This window comes from Macrotis lagotis, chromosome 1, assembly GCF_037893015.1.
Source record: "Macrotis lagotis isolate mMagLag1 chromosome 1, bilby.v1.9.chrom.fasta, whole genome shotgun sequence".
Taxonomy (NCBI): domain Eukaryota; kingdom Metazoa; phylum Chordata; class Mammalia; order Peramelemorphia; family Peramelidae; genus Macrotis; species Macrotis lagotis.
Window position 1 is genome coordinate 554532728 of NC_133658.1, and position 12369 is coordinate 554545096.

The following is a 12369-nucleotide window of genomic DNA, read 5'->3' on the forward strand; positions in this document are numbered from 1 at the left end:
TAGAAAACCACATATTAACATTATCTACATTTTATTATATTTTTATTAAATATTTCTAAATTATATTTTAATCTGATTCAGGTAACATTTAAGAGTTTTGTGAGTCACATCCAGACCTCTTTATTTGAGACCTATTAATGTCAGGAAAACTAATGTGATAAATAATATTATACAGCTTGTTTTGGTATCAGGGGACCTCAATTCAAACTTCACTTTTGATATATGACCTTGGGCAAGTTTGTTCCAGTTTACTCATCTGTAAAATGAAGGGATTGAATAGGTGGTCTGTAAATCTCTTCTAGCTCAAAATCGATATTTCTGTCACCATTCTTTTTATGGTATGCAATTCCAGTTTTAAAAAGGATCAAGATACATGTATGTTTTGCAGTTGTTATTGTTGCTGTTGTTGGATTGCCTTTTATTTTGGAATATCTCTGGGTTATTATGATTTTTTGATAAAGTTTCATGCTCATGATGGGATCAACAGGGATAGAGGAATAATTCTTTTGTTCTGCTTCTTATCTTACAAAAAATTAAGGATCTTTTTTCCCTCCATATTAAAATTCTATATAAGACTGATTAGAAGTAAGGTATCATCAACACATAGATTCTATTTTTTTTTTAGGTTTTTTTTGGCAAGGCAAATGGGTTTAAGTGGCTTGCACACACAACTAGGTAATCATTAAGTGTCTGAGGTCAGATTTGAACTCAGGTCCTCCTGACTCCAGGGCTGGTGCTCTATCCACTGTACCACCTTAGCTGCCCCTAGATTCAATTTCTAACACAGCTTTATGCATTCTCATGGGATCGTGGATTTAGAGTTACAAAGGACTTTAGAAGCTTTGTCCAACTTTCTCAATTTACAGATTAGCAACAAAGTCCCAGAAAGGTTGTGTCTTGCTTAATATTATACAAGGAATATGAATCAGAGGTGGAATTTGAACTCAGATTCTTTTACTCTAGACCTAGGACTTTTCGCTCTGTGTGGCATGATATGAAGAAAATGAAGAATCAGTCCCCTTTCTTTTAAGGATCTTAATTTAAAAAAAAATGTGATCTTGGGGCAGCTAGGTGGTGCAGTGGATAGAGCACCAGCCCTGGAGTCAGGAGGACCTGAGTTCAATTCCAGCCTCAGACACTTAATGATTACCTAGCTGTGTGGCCTTGGGCAAGTCACTTAACCTTATTGCCTTGTAAAAACCTAAAAAAATTATATAATCTCATATTAATGCTCATAAAATTTACTTGAGACAATATAGAGATCCAAATTGTACAAATGAAAAATTGAGATAAAGAGTTATGAATTATATTTATCTAAGGACACAGAAAAAAGTCTAAGTGGATTTGATATGAGTCCTGCTGCCACCTTAAGCTACTACCATATTCCCTTAGACTTGGCTTTACTGAAATCTGTGTTTTTTGGTTTTTGTTTTTTGTTTTTCAGGATTCAGAATGAGTTTTCTATTCAAGTAGAATCTATTGTATAAGACCTAGCACATGCTGAACATTCTGAATACACTAATGTCCAATGAAGATTAGGTAAGAATCACTGGCATTTTTCAGCACCTCCTTTCTATTCTTTCTGATGGACTTTTGGGCATCTTGCCAGTTTGTTTTGACTTCACTTGTTTCTCTAGGCATTTAGCCTAGCTTGCTCTCGTTTTTGGCCAGAGCAAACCATGAAATATATAAAAAAAATTAAATTCCTCTCCCTTCTTTGTGAATCCCTATCTACTCTCAAAATGATGGGGTGGGGAGAGGAAAAAGGGATAGAGTGAGCCAAGAATCACAGTGTTTATTAGCTATCTCAAAACATTCATTTAACTATCAGTATGGTTAATATGAGTTTCTTTTTTTTCCAGTGACCATCCATAGACCATCTATAGCAGTAATGTCACTGTCAATATAAATGAAATCAGAAAACACAAAGGCATGGTAAACTCAAGAATTCTTCTAAGAGAAACAAATATAGAAACTGATTTTATCAAGTGTTCAAAGATAAAAAGAACAATAATTAATGGGTCAATTGGTTATCTTACAGTGTTCTTGATAAGCATAAGGCAATAGATCAACATGAATTGCTACAAATACACTAGCATGTATTATAGAGAATGAAGGAGAGAAGAATCTAAGAAGAACTCTAAAAGATGCTATAAGCTATCAACATATACTTTTAGACTTTCTACTTCATTGTAAAAGTGGATGAGATCTATGTATTACCAGACTGACACATAGCTTGATGGCATCACAATTCTATCAAGTCAGTCCATTAATTACATATAACATGCATACAAACATATTTTGAACAGATACTGCAGATAGAAAATGAGCCAGACACAGGATTGCATTAGGTTAATTGTATAAGAGATCAAACCAATATGCGTTCGGTAAATTATGCAGCAATTTCAATGATCCCAAACTATTGCAAAGATCTCCCTCTCTCTCTATCTGCAAGTCTTCTGATGATGTTCTATGATTGCTTCTAGTTCAGAATTAATTCTCTAAAGTTTGACCTCCCTTTCCAGTGTGGGAGTGGTGGTGTTGTACAGTCTTGTTCAATTCTTTGTAAGACCATGGGCCATAACATTCTAGTGCTAAGAATGGGGTTTTCTTAACATAGATACTGGAGTGGTTTGTCATTCCCTTCTCTAGTGGATTAAGGCAGAGGTTAAGTGACATATCTAGAGACACAACTAGTTAGTATCTGAGGCCAGACAGGATATCATATTTTCCTGACTCAAAGTCCAATGCTCTATTCTCTGAGCCACTTAGCTGCCTTCAGTGTTCTGTGTGAATATAACATAGATAATTTGTGGTAATGCAGGGATAAGTCACACAGAATACATTGATGGAAGGAGCCCACATAGGTCAATTCAAACATTCATGAGAGGATCAAACAATTTTATTTGCTTCTCCAGAGTGACCCAGTTAGAATGAGTTTATATATTTTTTTAAAGATGGTATTTTTACAATGAACTTTTTTTAATTGAACAAATATGTAAGTATCTATAGTCAGATTTAAATGAAAAACTACCATTTCATGAGTCAGTGAATGCAGGAATCATATATGTATCATCTTTTAAAAAAGAAAGAAAATCTCCTTATATAAAATTTTTTTTAAAAAAACTTATTTAAGGCAGTTGAATAAGTAGATAAAGCACTGGCCCTGGAGTCAGGATGAGTGAAGTTCAAACCCAGCCTCAGACACTTATTAATTACCTAGCTATGTGAACTTGGGCAAGTAACTTAATCCTACCACCTTACAAAAACAAAAACAAAATGTTATTTTATATTTCCTCAAATTACATGTAAAAAAAATTTAATGTTCATGTTTAAAATATTAAGTTACAAATTCTCTCTCTCTCTCTCTCTCTCTCTCTCTCTCTCTCATAATTTGATATAGGTTATACATGTGTAGTCAACCAAAGTATATTTCCATATTAGTCATGTTGCAAAAGAAAACATAAACAAAAAATACCAACAAGAAAATTTTTCATTTTATTTTATTTTCAAGGCAATGGGGTTAAGTGGCTTGCCCAACAATAAGAAAATTTTTTAAAAGTATGCTTCAATCTATATTCAGACAGCATCAGTTTTCTCTCTGGGGATAAATTGCATTTTTCATGATAAGTCCTTCAGAGTAGTCTTGGATCATTATGTTTCCAAGAATCGTTAAAGTTACTATCAGTTGAATATCTTATAATATTGCTGTCACAGTGAACGATGTTCTGATTCTATTTATTTCACTGTGCGTCACTTTATGTAAGTCTTTCCAGGTTTTTTGAGACCATACTGCTCATGACTTCCTATAGCACTATAGTATTTCATCACAATCATATAACACAAATTGTTCAGTCTTTGCTTAATTGATGGACAACCTCTCGATTTCCAGTTCTTTGCCACAAGAAAAGAAATGCTGTAAGTGTTCTTGTACAAATATGTCCTTTTTCTTTTATCTTTTTATGGGGATATAGACCTAGTAGTGGTATTCCTGAATCAAATTGGTTTTTAAGTCCTTTGGGCATAATTCCAAATTGCTCTGCAAAAATAGTTGTATCAGTTCAAAACTCTACCAACACTGCAATAGTGTCTCAATTTTCCCTCATCTGCTCCAACATTTTCCTTTTTCTGTCCTATTAGCCGATTCAATAGGTATGAAATAGTACATCAGAATTGTTTTTGAAATTACTCCAATCAATAGCAATTTAGAGCATTTTTATATGACTTTACACAGCTTTGAATACATCATCTGAAAACTGCCTATTCATATCTTTTGATCATTTTTATCAATTAGGGAATGAGTAATTTTTATAAATTTTGTTCAGTTCTCTATATGTTTGAGAAATTAAGCTTTTAATAGTAAAAAGTGCTTCAAATTTTTCCAGTTATGATTGCTAACTGAATATCTCTCCATCCTATTTTACCGTATTTATTGTTTCCTCTTTTCCCATTATCTTGTCTCTCCTCAAAAGTATTTTGCTCTTGACTACTACCTCCCCCAGTCTTTCTTCCTTTCTTTCAGCACACTTCCTTCTTTTATCCCCTTCCCTCCTACTTTCCTGTAGGGTAAGATAGATTTCTATGCCCAATTGAGTGTATATAAACACAGAATTTCAAAGAGGCTATAAGTGAAGATGGGAAAAGTGATTTATGGGTAGAAGATACATGAAGACAGAAGAAAATAATTGTTAGTGATTCTCATTTCTTTTAACAGTTTCTGTTTTTGCCCCCAATGGACAAAATGTAGTAACTCATATAGAAGCACCAAATTCTATGTATCTCAAAATCATGCTGAGAAAACCACTGTGTGCCTCTTAGTTGGTTTCCCTGACTGTGCTTTATAATAAACAGTGGTGACAGACAAATAGCTTTTCTTAGGGCTGAAGATGGGAAATGCTATAAAATGATGTGAAAGATGGACACACAATCATCAACATCCCACCTCAGTCCTTCACATTTATTTTTAAAAGACAATTTTTCCTTGACCAAGTTCAAAGTATTTCTCATGCACTGGTAGATTCAATTTTGATCAGAACCCAAATTTATAAATAACTTATTAAATAAATGTTTTATGATAGAATTTTTTATTCTCCTGAAAATGGGGAGAATTCTGAGTCTTGGCTAAATCTGAGCTCCTCCTCTTAGAATCTGTTTATATATTTTCTAGACTTCCATATGCTTCCTTGACAACCACAAGACAGCAGAATCAGTCAAGGAACATGAGATATTAAGGTTGTCAATAATGAACCCTCCTCAGTTTATTTGAAAGGTTCATCCTTCCCTGTCTCAGTGGCATTTTTATTAATAATAATTTTCAGACACCACTCTGAGAGGCGCAGGCAGCAGCTTTCTATGACTTGTTCAGTCATGAAGTGCTTACATACATTGACATTATGGGATTGAAATTTTGGGGAAGTCATCAATGCCACAACCCTCTATTTTTCATTAGTTTTCATGATTAATTTCCAGGGTAAGCATCTTTTACAGTTTTTTCCCTTGTACTATGTGAAAAGCAATATGAGGTCATGGAAAGACTGGTATACATTTACAATTCCAGCTCTACCATAAGCTATCCAGGCAACTTTGGGCAAGGACAATGTAATACAGTGAAGAAAATCACTTGCTTTATATTTAGAAAGCTTGGTTTCAGATCTTAACTCTGCTACTTACTATATATGTGAAGTTGGGTAAATCAGTCTTTTGGGGCCTCAGTTTCCTTATCTGAAAAATTATGAGGTTAGATTACATAACTATATTTTTAATTCAATCTAAATTTAAAATTCTATAATCCTAAATCACACCTTCTCTGAGAACTATTTTCTTTCGCAAACCTTATATAACAATGATTGCACTATGGGGTGTGTGTGTGTGTGTGTGTGTATGCATGCGTGATAGCAAAGAACTGGAAACAAAGTGGATGCCCATCAACTAGGGGAATAGCTATACAAACTGAATTGTGAATATAAAGGAATAGTACTGTGCTGTAAGAAATAATGAACATGATGAATGCAAAAAACTGGAAGATGTACATGAAGTAATGCAAGTAGACTAGTGAAACCCAAGAAAGCAATGGACCAATGGATACAGAATGGTAGATTTAAAAAAAAAATCCACAAAGAATGATACAAAATTATAAAAATCAAACTTTGCCACAAAAGAAGAGGCAGGAAAATATACTTCCTCCTCTTCTTTGCAGAGGAGGTGAGCTGTACAGGTTTTCAACATTTTATATTATGTAAGATTTTTTTCAACAAACTGATCTAGCTTGCTGAATATTTTATTTTCTTATAATTTTAATTTTTTTTCTTTTTAAAAAGTATTTGTTATAAGAGATGGTTCTCTGGGAGCAGAAGGGGGGACAAGAGGAAGAATCTATGATTTTTAAAATCATGATTTTTACAAACAAATCAATAGAACTATTTTAAAAATAATAACTGTATTAGCTACCTCATAAGATCGTTATTGGGATCAAGTAAGACTACAGCTTATGTGTAGGTGGCCTGGGAAGGTTTACAAAGTACCTTATTTACATTTCTTCATTTGATGAATAAAATAACCTTGTAAGATAAGTAATATTATTATCATTTTACAGACAAAGATGACCTGTCCAAGGTTACGCAACTAATAAAGAGTCTGAAATGTAATGTAAGCTTATATATTGCTGACTGCCAGCATACTGCCTTATAATATATTTTAAAAGTCTTTGTAAAAAGTAAATAACTCTACATATGTTAACTACTCTTTTTTTTCCTTTGTGGAAATTTATCAAAGGTTACATACTTTTTATTCACTTATACATACATATGCACATATATGTAAATATTTTCAGTTTTAGACAAGTTGATAGGTCCTTATCAGGAGTTCCCTATTCTATTGGAATCACAAGTTTAAATTCCTATTCTATTGGAATCTCAGGTTTAAATCAAAATACATACAAACTACATACCTACACATTTCCCCTGTTGCTTCCATAGAAAAGATCAAATATTTCAGTGCCAAGACCAAAATTATCATGAGGTTGCTGACATGACCTCAGAACTAAGGAAATGTATTTTGGTGGGATGATAAAGTATTCACAGAATTAAATCTAATGGATAAGATATTTAGAAATGAACTAAAGGGATAAAGAAAAGCAAAAGATAATTGGATTTAGATTGTTCCAGTCATTGTTATTTAAAGCTTTAAGTCCGGTTGGGGCAGTAGAAGGAAGTTTTAGAAGTTCTTCACTCTCAAACTCATTTCTTTTATACCTCTAATTCTGAAATCCAAATTCTGCTTTTCTGAGGGTAACAAACCACTCATTATGCAATGCAAGTCATCAGCAGAGGTTAGCAGAATGGATGCCTGCTCCCTGAAGCAATTTGTTTTAGCAATGCTGCTGGAGCACAGTTCAAAATTATCTTTAATATGAATGAGAAGCTGGAACCACTTGAAAAGGCAGATGGAGGTTTTTTCCAGGCCCATAAACTTGTCTGCTTCTTTTCCTCCAGTACATTCATCATCCTTGCTACTATTTGGTGCTTAACCTTGTCCTGCCAGAATTTCCTTATTGCTTGGCAGGGTTGATCCATGCCTGGTTGGTTGATTGGCTTTCCTTAGTTCCCCATCCACATATTTCCATCCCACGTGTAATTCATGTCCCATTAGTTCCCACCTAATTTAAACTAACATAGTGCTCCTGGGAGCAGTAGAGCTACAGGAAGCAGGTGCAATTGGTCAGATTTCTGCCTTGCCAAAAAGCCAAAACAAGTTCAACTCCCTCCCTTGCCAAATCTAAGTTTGATGGGTTGGGAGGAGCTACAGGGGTCAGAGTAGGGTTAGACTTCACCTTATTTACCAGAACCCTATTGGAACCCTATTGTTACTTTTCCCATTAGAATTCAAATACATTATTTTTTTTACTAAAATCTAATAATAAGAAATAACCACAACAATGAAAATAAACCTACAATGCTTCTATTATTGGAAAGTAAACTAATTCTAGACTGGGCATTATTTGTTTCTTTTTTAAAAAAAATGCATTAACTGAAAGCATAATTCATAACACCTCTGATTTTCTATATGGCCAGCTACATCAAACCTATCTTTACCAGTCTCACAATCCCTCAGTTATTTGATCAGCGGTGGTACCAATTACCAACTTTATATCGAAAGTCCCACGGTCTGTTTTTCTTCCCTTTTTTTTTTCACTCTAGGGCTTGAGACATAGAAAATACTTGAATAAAGTTTTTTTGCTTTTGTTTTTGTTTTCTGAAAATAGCTCCCAAACACATAATTGTTTACATGTTTTGTCCTCCATTAGAGTATGTACTCCTTAAGGGTAGAAACCACATTTTTGCCTTTCTTTGTACCACCTCAAATCTGAGCACAATGCTTTAGTACGTAGTCAATGTTTAATAAATATTTCTTTTCTCTTTTTTTTTTTTTTTTGGTTTTTGCAAGGCAATAGGTTTAAGTGACAGCTAGGTAATTAAGTGTCTGAGGTCTCACTCAGGTCCTCCTGAGTCCAGGGCCAGTGCTCCATCCACTGCACCACCTAACTGTCACTATAATAAATATTTCTTAGGGGGCAGCTAGGTGGCACAGTGGATGGAGCACTGAGCTGGAGTAAGGAGGATCTGGGTTCAGATCCAGCCTCAGACACTTAATAATTGCCTAGCTATGTGACCTTGGGTAAATCACTTTTAATCCCATTCTCTTATAATAAAAAATAGAAGAAAAATAAATAAATAATTCTTGACTGACAGGAGATAAGCCATACATATTTTGTCACAAAATTATGTTTCACTTTCATTTGGGAGTTTCTTGATAGTTACTAATTTTTTAAATTTTCCTTTGTTCATTCTGAAGCATATTTTCTTATTTTTTGAAGCCCACTTTCAACACTGACCATTTGAAATTTTTTTCTGTGATCCTTACATCTCCAAATTTTTTCCTTGCCACCACCATTTACCTTATATTCCCTCCTCTTAATCTCCAATATCCCTCTACCCTTTCCTTCCCCATATGACTATTATCACCTAGCTCTTATCATTTTCCAGCATTTGAAAATTTGATACAGCTAAAAAAAAGCACATTTAATTGCCCCTTTTCCTCTACCTTCAAGCATACATATGATTTCACTATATTGAAGAAACCTGCTGCTACCAGCCCATTTCTTTTGTTCCTACACTGGAACTGTTCTTGAATAAATTCATCATTCACTCCTAATGCCTCTACTTCTTAACAATTCATTCACTTCTTAATCTTTGGAATCTATTCTGCATTCACTGTTCCATTCTCAAATAGTTATACTTCAAATATGATTAAAGATAATTATCAGAGCTTATGACATTTTCCCCTCCATATCATTTCACACTGTTTAAATCTGCCTTCAACTTTCTTTCCCTTTAGCATCCATGATAATTTACTTTTCTAGTTCTCTCTTTTCTTGACTGAAGGATCCTTCTCCATCTCATTTCCTGATTTGCTATCCTCAAGGAACTCTTTTACTGTTGGCATTCCCTGATTCTGAATCCTCAGACCAATTCTCAGTCCTTTTGTCCCCCAATGACTTAATTCTAAAAGCTTTCACTATCTAGATGAACAAGGCTGGTTAATTTAAATAAATCTCTTTAGATCCAGCCTCTCTTCTATAATGCTACAATGGGCAGCTGAGGATAGACATCAGTCCTGGAGTCAGGAGGACCTAAGTTCAAATCTGGACTAAGACATTTGACAGTTACTAGCTGTGTGACCTTGGACAAGTCACTTAACCCTGACTACCTCACATTCAGAGTCATCTCCAGTTTTCCTGATTCATATCTGGCCACTGGACCCAGAGCCCACTGGCTCTGGAGGAGAAAGTGAGGCTGGTGACTTAGCACAGAACCTCCTCACTCAAATCCAATTCATGTGCTTGTCATGGTATCACCTCCCTGATGTCAATGGTTTCCTTTGAGAATTAAGGACTAATATCATCATCATTATAATGTTAATAAACTATTTCCAGTTACATCCAGGCTTTTTAGATGTGTCTAAACAGAGCTCAACCTCCTGCCTTGTGGCTGCTTCCATATCAAGGAAGAGGCCCAGAAGGAATAGGACCAGATGAACTGCCTTTCCCTTGCTGAGGAAGTTGAAGAATTCAAGAATTCTCCTCCCAATCTCTCCATCTCAAAACATCATACTTACTTTTCACTTCATCCCTTGTCCTCATCTATCACCTATATACTATCAGTAACTTTGTCTTATTGATTCTTTCTTCATGTCTTTGTCCTCTCCCTCCAGTAGCACTGCCAAGATAAGTACTGCCAGAGACTTATCATTTCATTCTTAGATTTTCAATAGTCTCCTTCCTAGTCTTTTGTTTACTCTCTCCTATATACTATATCCTGAATAGTCTATGCAGCATTATTAATCTCTCAAACATCAATTTCATCATGTCACTCCCCTGATCAAAAACCTTCAGTGCCCCTCTTCCACTCAAATGATAATTTCTCAACCTAGTTTATGAGGACATCTGTTTCTGCAAATTATTGGACTTTGCCTCTTTATTTTCTTCTTGTAGTCTTTCTAAAATAGTTATTCCTTTTCTTAAATGCAAATAATTTCTATTCTAAACAGATAATAGAAAGAATGCTAAAGTTCTCTCAAAGGTAATCTGGTTCAACCACCTCATCTGACAAAGGAGGCAATAAAGTCACAAGAGAGTTAAATGATGTGTCCAAAACTATGTAGATTATTAGTGACAAAGTTAGGATTATAGCTCAAGTCATTTCCAATATCAGTCCTTAAGGATTTATTGGGTACTTAATATATCAGGAAATATGCAAAACTTAAAAATATCCCCTATCCTCAAGGAGTCCCTATTATAATGAGATATATTCTACTACTAGACTGTATTTTCCATTACCAATACAATGAAAAGGAGTGTAGAAAAATGGAGGGAGAAGATGACTTAGATCTCTATAGTGAAATGAGAAACTAAGTGCGCTTCGACACATATTTCAAGATCCAAGGTTGAGCTGCATTGAGTGCACAATCAATCCTCTCCAAAGAGAAGATCATGCAGCCACATTCCCTCCACTTTGGTCTTGGCTTGTAGTCTTTTTAAATTGAAGAATTTGCCATCAGTGTTGTATTGACCTGGATGCCACGTTCATCCACAGTGAAGGCATTTAATAACATTTCTGAAAATATCATGCTAAAAAGAATGGGAGCAAGGACACAGCCTTTTTTACTCCACTGGTGACTGGAAAACTTCGAGAGCAGCATCCACTATCCAGAACCTAGGTAAGCATGAAATTGACATACAATAATGGTGAAGTTCTCTGGGCAACCAAATTTTGACAATTTTCCATAAACCCTCATGATTGATGATATCAAAGACCTTGGTCAGATCTACCAATGTTGTATACAGACCTCTGTTCTGCTCCTGGAGTTGTCAGGCAGCAAACACCATAGTGACTCAGGGAGGTGACCATCTTCCAGGTGAAGAATCAGTCTATTGAGAATGATCTCTGTCAAGAATCTTCCTTTACCTTTATAAAAATGAATAATGGAGACATCCTTGAATTTCTGAGGGATAATCTCTTCATGCCATATAAGCTAGAATATTCATAAGCTTTTGGATGAACAGTGGATCTCAGCTGGAATAGAATCAGCACCAGGTGTTTTGCCTCATGAAAGGGTCTAATTGGCGGATTGACTTCAACTTGAGGTAAATGACTTCTGTATTGATTGATGATGGTCTGTTAAGAACACTATGGAAGTGTTCAGCCCGTTTTCTAGGTCATGTCCCTATCACTAATAAATGTAGCTCCATCACACCGCATAACTGACACCATATGTCCTTGACCCATAAAAAAGTATTTTGGATTGTTATTCTTCGCATGAGAGACCTGTACAAGAGTGGTGATGATGTCAGAAGAGAGAAGGAGGAAGTTATGAGAGATATTATGAAGGTAAAATTAGTAAGACTTGTAACTGATTGGATATAAAGGGTGTGAGAGAGAGAGAGTGAAGAGTTGAGAATGATATCTACTATCAACACACTCTTGCTCAAAGATGTCACTCAACATTCTTTCCCTTTTCTTGCTTTAATAAAAACCTGAATCTTCCCTGAAAGCATTTTATCACATATTTTCCTTTGGAAAGCACTCTTTCACCTGAACATAGAGTAAAGAGGAGTTGGCATGTTCCTTGACACTTCCACACTTCTGACCCCGCTGTGAGAGTCCCTTCATGACTTTTTTCTACTTACCAGGTTCATGCAACATGCCTGAAAAGTGGTAAGACTAGAACCTGATTTATTTTACTCATAATCCAAAATACCTCACACTAAACTTGGGGAAAGGAACAAAGATTTACAGAGCCAGGATTCTTAAG